Source organism: Phacochoerus africanus, chromosome 11 (genome assembly GCF_016906955.1).
Source record: "Phacochoerus africanus isolate WHEZ1 chromosome 11, ROS_Pafr_v1, whole genome shotgun sequence".
Classification (NCBI taxonomy): Eukaryota; Metazoa; Chordata; class Mammalia; order Artiodactyla; family Suidae; genus Phacochoerus; species Phacochoerus africanus.
The window spans coordinates 130,180,577-130,190,003 of record NC_062554.1 but is presented as its reverse complement, the minus strand read 5'-3'; the positions used below and the strand labels follow the sequence as shown (position 1 = coordinate 130,190,003).

Below are 9,427 nucleotides of genomic sequence, written 5' to 3'. Positions count from 1 at the left end.
TGCTGACTTAGGTCTGATACCCAAGGGGTAGGACCTACAATCCAGCCTGCAAGGAGGGAGTTGTGGTCTTTGCATGTGTGTATGTCAGTGTGTGTGTGTGTGTCTATCTATGTGTGTGTGTTTGTGTATATCTGTGTATGTGCGTATCTGTGTGTATTTGTGTGTGGTACATGTATATTTGTATTTCTGTGTGTATATTTTTGTGAATCTCTTTATATCTGTGTGTATATCCACTTGTGTGTATCTGTATGTATATCTGCCTCTGTGTATCTGTATCTGTGCGTGTATATTTGTGTGAATCTGTGTTTATATCTGTGTGTATATCCATTTGTGTATATCTGCATCTGTGTATCTATGTGTGTATCTGTGTGTGTGTGCATGCAGGCACACCGGAGCAGGAGAAGAGGCTCACATTCCAGCCTGGGTACACTGGTCTTTGTCTCCCTCTGCAGCTCTGGGGCTGGGACCAGGCAAGGGGCCTTTGGCTTAGGCAGCTGCTCCAGGTTCTGCCAGTAGGAGGCGCCAGGAGAGACCTGGTGAGCTGGAGGGAGACCCGCTCTGTCCCTGAGCAGCTTGGCTCTGCAATACTTCCTTCCTTCTCCCCAGCAACAGGTCCCTGCCCACAGCAGCAGCTACATCCAGTCTGCAGTTTTCCAGCACTGGCAGAACCAATGCCATCACCTGTCCTCTGCCCCAGAGAGGTCACAGCAGCTGGCCGCAGCCCCCATCTCAGACCTCTGGGTCCCAACCCTGCCCCGTGCCCCTGTTTCTAAGTTTTCACAATTTCCCACCTTCCCTCCGTGGCCTCGCCCTAGGGGTGGTGGTGCTTATTGTGGCTGCCACCTCTGTGATACATTTCGAGCCTTCTCTGACACTAGTGTCAGGTGGCACAAACCATGTCCTGGACTCTGGAGACCTTTCGTGCCACTGTGGGCATGAGAGAAAACCAGTTTTCCACCCCTGACTGCTCTCCCCTGAGAAAGACAGCCCACCTTGTCCTGGAGACCTCAGTGGGTCTGCTCTCAGCTCCTCCCGTGAGGGCCTCCGCATGTCAGGGAGCAGGGATGGCGAGGAGAAAGGGGGCAGTGCCGTCTCAGCTCCAGTGCTGGGCACACACTCCCCCACCCCCGTCCGCAGCTGGGCCACACCCCTCCTGTGGCCCGTTCTGCCCACAGCACTCTGGCTGCCTCGGCAGGTTCCCACTGTCACTCAGTGCGGATGGTAAGGCCACAAGGGCTCAGGAGGAGCCGCCGTGTGATGAAGATACAGGGTGGCCATTTGTCCCACATGGCCCCTGACCCCTGTGCCTGACCCACAGGGCCCCCAAAAGACGGGCCAATTCCTTCCTGCCTTGGAAAATTCCAGTGGGGGCATCACAGAACCCGAGCTAGCAGAGGGCCTCAGGGTGAATGCTCAGGAGACGGGCAGCCAAGGGCCAGTGGAAGTGAGGCAGAGGCTGGGGTCAGGGAGGAAGGAAGGGGTGGGGGCGGGAGACCCGGTGCACTTGTGGGCACACAGAGATGGGCTGCTGTTTCCTGTCCAAGGCACGTTTTTCTTGCCCATAAAACCTCTTTTCCTAACATAACTTGACTGAGTCTTTGCTTCTTGAGGCCAGAAAAGCCCAGGGAGCGGGGCCTAAGGGGAGCTTTGCAGCAAGGAGGAAAGGAGAAGGACCCCGGTGTGAACTGAGCATCTGCAAAGCAGCAGGCGCTGTGCTGGGGCCTAGAGCCACGTGTGCCCCTTGAGGGCTGACGAGCAGCTCCGGGGTGGTGGGTGGAGAGCAGGAGCGGTGGGGGCAGAGGACAGTCTCAGAAGACAAGATGACCAAGAGCTGGATGGCAGAACCTGCACAGAACAGGTGGGACAAGGGGCAGGACGCTGAGCCTCTGGCAGGACCAGCTCTCTGCCCTTACATATTTTCCTCTGGTCTAGATCATCTGGCTTTGAAGTTGGAGGGAAATAGTTTCTTTCTTTCTTTCTTTTTTTTTTTTTTGTCTTTTTAGGGCTGCACCTGCGGCATATGGAAGTTCCCAGGCTAGGGGTCCAACTGGAGCTGTAACAGCCAGCCTCCACCACAGCAACACAGGATCCAAACTGCATCAGTGACCTAAACCACAGCTCATGGCAACGCCGGCTCCTTAACACACTGAGCAAGGCCAGGGATAGAACCTGCATCCTCATGAATGCTAGTCAGGTTCACTAACTGCTGAGCCACGACGGGAACTCTGGAAATACAGTTTCTCAACCAAAAGCAAACGAAGAAACACCGCAAAATATGACCCTACTGACAGAAAGACCAGGCTGTGTGGCATTGAGCTTCTGAGAGAATGGGGATCTCTGGGTATACTGCTTCCATCAGGCCTGGCCTCCCTGCAGAGATGCAGTCCAGAGATGCACTGGTTCCAGCTCCTGGAGATGCCGGGGTGGGGGCGGGGAGGGTCTAAAGGACAGTTGGAAAACGCCCTTGCGTCCATCAGGCTCTTTTTGGACCTTTCCAAACTCCATCACAGTTCTCAGCCCAGTTGATTCTCAAGCATCCGGGACCCCCACCTCCCCAGCCACACAAGTTTGCGGTAAAAAATGGTCACACACCAAGGGCTTAATTTCCAAAATATACAAACAGCTCATACAACTCAATAACAAACCCCCCCAAAAAAAACCCAATCAAAAAATGGGCCGAAGACCTGAATAGACGTTTCTTCAAAAAGGACATACGAATAGCCCAACAGGCACATGAAAAGACGTTCATCATTTCTAATTATTAGCAAAATGCAAGTCAAAACTGCAGTGAGGTACCAGCTCACACTGATCAGAATGGCCATCATTACGAAGTCTACAGATAACACGTGCTGGAGAGGGTGTGGAGGAAAGGGAGCCTCCTACACTGTTGGTGGGAATGGAACTTGGTGCAGCCACTATGGAAAACAGTAAGGAGCTTCCTCATAAAAACTAAAAATGGAACTATCATATGATCCAGCAGTTCCACCCCAGGCAAGCAAGCGAAGACTCTAATTCAAAAAGACGCACGCCTCGCTCTGTTCCTAGCAGCACTGTTTCCAATACCCAAGGCTTGAAACAACCTAAACGCCCATCAACAGATGAATGCATAAAGATGTGGTACATAAATACAATGAAATACTATAAAGCCATAAAAAAGAACAATGCCATTTACAGCAACATGGATGGAATTAGAGATGATTATGCTAAGTGAAGTCAGTCACAAAGAGAAGGACAGATACCCTATGATATCATTTATGTGCAGAATCTAAAATATGACACAAATGAACTTTATCGACAAAACAGAACAGCCTCATAGACATGGAGAAGAGACTTGTGGTTGCCAAGGGGGAGGCGGGGTGGGGAGGGGATGGACGGGGAGTTTGAGATTAGCAGATGCAAACCATTATAAACAGAATGGATAAACAACAGGGTCCTACTGTAGAGCACAGGGAATTAAATGATCCTGTGATAAGCCACAATGGAAAGGAATATGAAAAAGAATACTTACCACAACTGCATCCACTTTGCTGTGCAGCAGAAATTAACATAACACTGGATATCAACCAAACTTCGATAAAATAAATTTAAGAAAATGGTCACACAAACAGGAACTCACCGCTTGGGGCTTTCTGCCTGCCCCAGCTCCTGGGGAGGAAGGATCTTACCTGAGCTTGGGAGCTGGGTCCTTGCCTTTTGGCTCCGATTCTTCTCTGAGGTGACACCTGCCGCAGCTGCCTCAGTGCCTCCAGAGCTGGAGGAGGAGCTACAGCACGAGGTGGGGGTAGGTGGGGGTGTTGCCAGGGAGGTACAGCTCCCACAGAATGATCCAGAAAGACAGAAAGCCGTGGGGCGCGGCACCCTCCCTGAAGGGGAAGCATCCTGCCTCTGCCCAGGGCCACGTGCCAGTTCCGTGCTGGTGGCCTTGGGCTCCCTGGGTCTCACCGAGATTCCTGGGCTCCTCGGCACAAGCTCTCAGGGGCCAGGCCAGAGGCTGAGCTGAGGGGCAGCACCCAGCGGTCCCTCCTCTTTCCCTCCCCAGACCCGTGCTCAGCATTCTCGGCCGAGCCTCTTGTGATGAGTTCTTTCTAAAAAGACACCCGTGGACTCCTGGTGTCCCAGCCCACAAAACATGCTTGAATCGCAGAGCAAAGCCCCACCGCGCACAGGTCTTCTCTTCATGGGAAGCTGAGGCCCTGGATGTTGGTGGATTTGCCTGAGGTCACACCCAGTCTTCACATCCCCATGACCGAGGCAGTCTTACATTCTTTTCACTGCATCGCACTACACGTGCCCTCCCACTGCAGCCAGAAGGCCCAGTGGACCTGACATGGGGGCTCTGAGGAATCGCTGCCGTGGCTCCCACTCGGGCCCTGCACCAGGATCACCTGTGGAGTCTGGTCACCACAGAGGGCAGCGGCCAGACCCAGCAGGCCCTGCTCAGCTGAGTCAGGTGGGCCCAGGTGTAGCGCCTGGATGGTAGATCCTCATTATTCATGGTAATTAGTCCATAAAGTCGTAGGAACACTGACTTAGCAAACACGGAATCTTCGTCCCTAGAGGAAATACAGGGTTAGGCTCCTCTGAGCTTCTGGACACAAACTTGATCAGCTGATCAATACATAACCCATTTTATGCAGGTTTCTGTTTAAAGACACTTTAATCCATTGATTCATTCATGTTGAACTCGGAGCCGACAACATCGTAACTCACACCTGAGCCAAGCGGGGGGCCGGTGGGGGGGGTTCTCTGAGGACAGGCAGGGGAGGGACAGTCTGCAGCCACAAGCCTCCCTCCGCTATCGCCCTGCTCTGTCCTGGGCATCCTCCAAGGGCCTGGGCCTGGGCTGGAGGAGCCCCCAGCCGCTCTGCAGAATTTGCACAGTTTGCAGAGGATGAGCCGCAGAGCTGGGCCCATGGTAGGCCGGAAGCTGAGCGCTCAGCTCTGCAGCAGGGCCCTGGGCCAGTAGGGACCCCCACGCCCACCTAGAGCTGACACAGGACTGGACACATGCCCGGCCTCAGGCGCTCTCGTTCACCCATCCTCCTAAGCCCTAATAAGCACAGACCCCACCGACGGGGCAGGGCTCCGAAGACGCGGATAAACTGGCTTCACGTGAGAACAAAGCTTCCCCCGCATACCTGTGTTTCCCACAAGGCACTTCTCAGCCTTCTTGTGCTCAGCACCCCTCTGTTTGATCCGACCCCAGGTTCACTGTCGGACAGGTGGAGGCCTGGACCAGCCTGTACAGAAAGTGGGTAAACCAAGCTCCCAGTTGAACCTTCTCAGTCGCGGGAGCTCTGAGTCCAGGCTCAGAGGATGACGTGGGTCCTGGCCAGGCAGTGCTGGGGAGTGGCCTCAGGTGGCTCCAGGGGGACCAGACTTTCTCGGCACCAGGAGGAACAGGGTGTGAGGGTTGGAAGGCCCCAGAGCTGAGCTGGAGAGGGGATTCTGAGAGGAGCGCCGTGCATCCCAGGCCTGAGAGCCAGGCCTGCCTGACAGACACCTGGGCCTCGGAAGGAAGCTCAGGACCCTGCCCACCTCTCAGGCTCGCTGGGCTCCCAGCTATGTGTGTGGGAGGGAGGTGGCCCTTCTGGGAAGCCCTTGTCCTGGCTTACTGCAGCTCCGGGGAGGGTGAGGGGATCACCCAGAAGCTTCGGAAATGCATCTCTCCAGAATCCACGTCACGGTTTCTTTCTAGAAAGTTTGATGTTTACAAGCTCAAATGCATTTATCTAGTAAAAAGTAAAAAGAATCCTCATTAATGGCAGTCTTATGTCTTCTTTTCTCGCTCGGTAACGAGAATGATCCTGCTAAATGGATCCCCTCCCTTCTTCTCCTTCCTAGCATTCAAACATCATTTAACTTCTGCTCTGTCTGGGGCTGGGTACCAGCTGGCTTCTCCCCCAGTGGATGCCCTTCCCTGTGGGTCTTTTCTGGCCGGCTGCCCCGCTCCCCCACATCCCTCACCCCAACCCCCCCGCCCCCGGCAGGAACCACCAGCTGAGGGGACACCTGGGGAAGTGCCCCCCCCCCCACATCTAGGTGCCAAGCATAGGCCGCCTGGCATTCTCCTTCTGGCCGAGGTGTGTGACATGACCACCCTCAGGGGTCTTCCCTTCTCCCCGCCAGGATTCTCCCGGGAGAACATTCCATTGTCTCACCTGGGCTCCACCCCTGCCTTTGCTCCACGGTCACCAAGGTGTGTCACTCTGCAGGGCGGAGGAGTCTGGGCTGGCCTTTACGGGGTTTCTCTTTTGGACCTGCTCTCGTGGGGGTGTGTGTGGGTGTGGGTGTGGGTGTGTGGGTGTGTCTGCACCCACTCCGTGCTCCCCAGCAGACTGGAAGCTCCCCAGGGGCAGGAGTCTCTTCTCTTCCTCCCTCTGGACACTAAGGTCCCAGGCAGGGTTTCTAGGGGAGAAGAATCAGAAACCTGTCCCTTCCCTCTTCCTCCCTGTCATCGTCCCACGGCAGCCTGGCATGCACAGGGAGGCCACCCAGAGGGGGTTTCTGGGACCCTGGCTGGTAGGGACGGGGTGCTGAACCAGAACAGGCAGGCCTCCAGCAAGGAGGGCGGGCCCTGGGGTGGTGTTTGGAACGAGTGATGAAGGGACCTAGGTGTTCCTTACAGCTGCCCCAGGGCCTGGGGAGCTAGGGGGGCCTTGGTGGTGGGGGGGCGGAGAACAGGTCTGTCAGTCCAAAAGGGAGCTGTGGCTGTGCGAGTCCCTCTGTAGCCTGTTCCTCTCCCCCGTGCCACCCTGCATCCTCACCTGGCCACTTAGAGAAAGCCTGTCCACATTACAAAGAACCAGGGGGCCTGGAGAGCAGTGAGTCCCAGGCGACACATGCCCCCAGGGCTGCCTGGACCGTCAGCAGTCTTAGAAACACGTTGGTGTTACAGAGAGCATCGGTGCTTGCAGGAGAAAAAGCCACGTGAGCCTTGAGTCAATGATGAACAGGAAGATTCTCCTCCCTTCCCACCGACGGTCCCGCCTCCGAAGCCGGGCCCAGTAAGATAATTCCTAACTTGGCAAAGCCAAGGGTATGCCTTTACAGGTCCTTTCCCGTGTGGGTGTGTCTATTGACATGTATCTCCACGTGACAGTCCTTAATTCTAATTCCAAGCACACGCACAATAATGAACTCAGAGCCTTGTCTTCCACACGAGCAGGCACCCGTGAGACGACCCAAAGCAAATGGGTCATCTCGAGCCAGTTCTCTTCGATACGGATTGCATGTTTGGTTTTATATAAATTTTTCTTTATAAATTTTGTTTGCAGAGTTTGCCTGGTTTTGGCTGAAATGGAGTCTACTTTGGATTAACCGAGCCCAAGCCAATCAGTGTAGCTGGGTGGGCCACCTAAACGCAGAGGTGGTTTTTGGGGGAGGGTGGGATCTGTGGGGAGGATGGGGTGGGGACTCAGTGATAGGAAATGATTTGAGAGGCAAAAGGCGAACTGTCCACCGGCTGCTCCAGCCCTGTGCTAGGGAGGCTGGCCTCGAGCGGCCCCAGGGACCTCTCCCTGCCTCCAGCTTTGGCTGGGTGAGAGGCAGCGAGGTCTGGATGCCTTCCCTCCTGGGCTGGGGCTTGGCAGTGGCTCCTGTCTCTCCAGAGGCCCCCGTTCCTCAAGGGCAGACACAGCACGCACCAGACCCCAGAAGGCAAAGGCAAACAGGCTCCCACTTTGCAGGCTCTGGCTCCCACCAGCGCTTGTGGGCACTAACTCTACCCACACTTCTTCCTTTTTTTTTTTTGTCTTTTTGCCATTTCTTGGGCCCCTCCCGTGGCATATGGAGGTTCCCAGGCTAGGGGTCTAATTGGAGCTGTAGCCACCAGCCTACACCAGAGCCACAGCAACGTGGGATTCGAGCCACGTCTGCAACCTACACCACAGCTCACAGTGACGCCACTGAGCAAGGCCAGGGATCGAACCCGCAACCTCATGGTTCCCAGTCAGATTCATTAACCACTGCGCCACAACGGGAACTCCTACACTTTTGTACATAGTCTTTCCATCAAAACGTTCAGCTCCTGTTTTGCATGTGCTTCTGTCCCTGACACCTGAATCGCTGCTGAAGGCTCTGAGCCTCAGGTTCCCCGTCCTTGCATTGGGGACAATGATGACTCTGCCTCTAGAAGCTGGAAGAGACCAGGAGCTGATCCTCCCCTAGAGCTACCAGAGGGGACGCAGCCCCGCCGGCACCCGAGTTCAGCCCAGTGACACTGACTTTGGAGATCTGGCCTCCAGACTGTAAGACAATAAATTTATGTTTTAAGTCACTAAGGACACCAATTTATTATGACAGCTATAGGACACCAATTCACAGGTCCAGGTCCCAGAGAAGCAGAGAGTATAATAAATTCTGAGCTATGCTCCAGCTACACCTGACTGTCCCAGGAGCTGCTCAGGGGGGACCTGCTGGTGGCCTCCCAGTGCCTCGGGGTCTTCATGTTGGCCTAGGAGGCACAGGTTGGTTTGTTTCCAGGTGAAATCCTGACACCAAATTATATCTGAAGGGTTTCAGACTCCAGCGTTATCAGGAGCTACAGTAAAATGGTATCTTGAGTGAGTGAGATGGTGTGAGGCAATGGGGCATGGTGGGGCCTGTGGCGAACTGGAGAATACACACCTTTTGCTTAAAGACATCAACTTCAAGTGACAACAAGAACAATAAATCTAGCCAAATAAAACCTATGTCTAATCTATTGATGTGGCTTATGGACTAGGAGTTTGAGAGCCTATATTTACCTTCTACTTTCAAGCTGATTCCAGAGGGAGGCAGCCCATGGGGTAAAGCACAGCCTTGGATATGATGAGGGCCTCTCAGCCTCGCTGCCCCTGAGCGTCACCGGCCTCACCCCCGCACCTCCGCCACGCCCAGCCTCTCTGCTTCCTAAAAGGGGATTTCGATACAGAGCCAGGGGAGAGCTACGGGTCCTGCTGGCTAGCCAGGACTGCCTCACTGCCCTCATCCTTCCCCACCTGCACAAAACGCTCAAAGTTGCCCCATGGGGACGTCATCCCAAGAGCCCTGGGGCACAGCCTCACTCCTGTTTCTCCAACAAGGAAGGACCTTGTGGGGAACAACCAAGACTCAAACTCTAACCAATCCAAACCACAGGTGAGGGAGTGGGCACACAGAAGAGGGACACTGTCCCAGAAAATGACGTGAACCCAGACGGTGAGGTGGTAGGGATCGTGGGTTTGGATGCAGCCAGACCGGGGGGAGTCCCCCCTTCACCATGCACCAGCTGTGTGGCTTCAGGCAACACACTTAACCTCCCTGAGACTCAGTTTTCACATCTTTAAAATGGGGATAACGATACCTCTTTGCGTTGTTGCTGCGATGATGAAGTTAGATCATGTATATGAAAGACAGCGCCTGGACAAGAGGGGCTCTGTGCAGACTCTGGAACCGGACGACTTGG

General features: G+C 54.6%; 1 long non-coding RNA gene across 1 annotated transcript; it reads right to left on the bottom strand.

Annotated features, from left to right (window-relative positions):
• Positions 1 to 4,638: 4,638 nt before the first annotated feature.
• On the bottom strand, positions 4,639 to 7,743 carry LOC125111853 (uncharacterized). Its single transcript, XR_007130961.1, has 2 exons — positions 6,162 to 7,743; positions 4,639 to 5,732 (listed from the first exon to the last, which is right to left on the bottom strand). It is a non-coding gene; the product is annotated as an uncharacterized LOC125111853 (long non-coding RNA).
• Between the last annotated feature and the right edge of the window lie 1,684 nt (positions 7,744 to 9,427).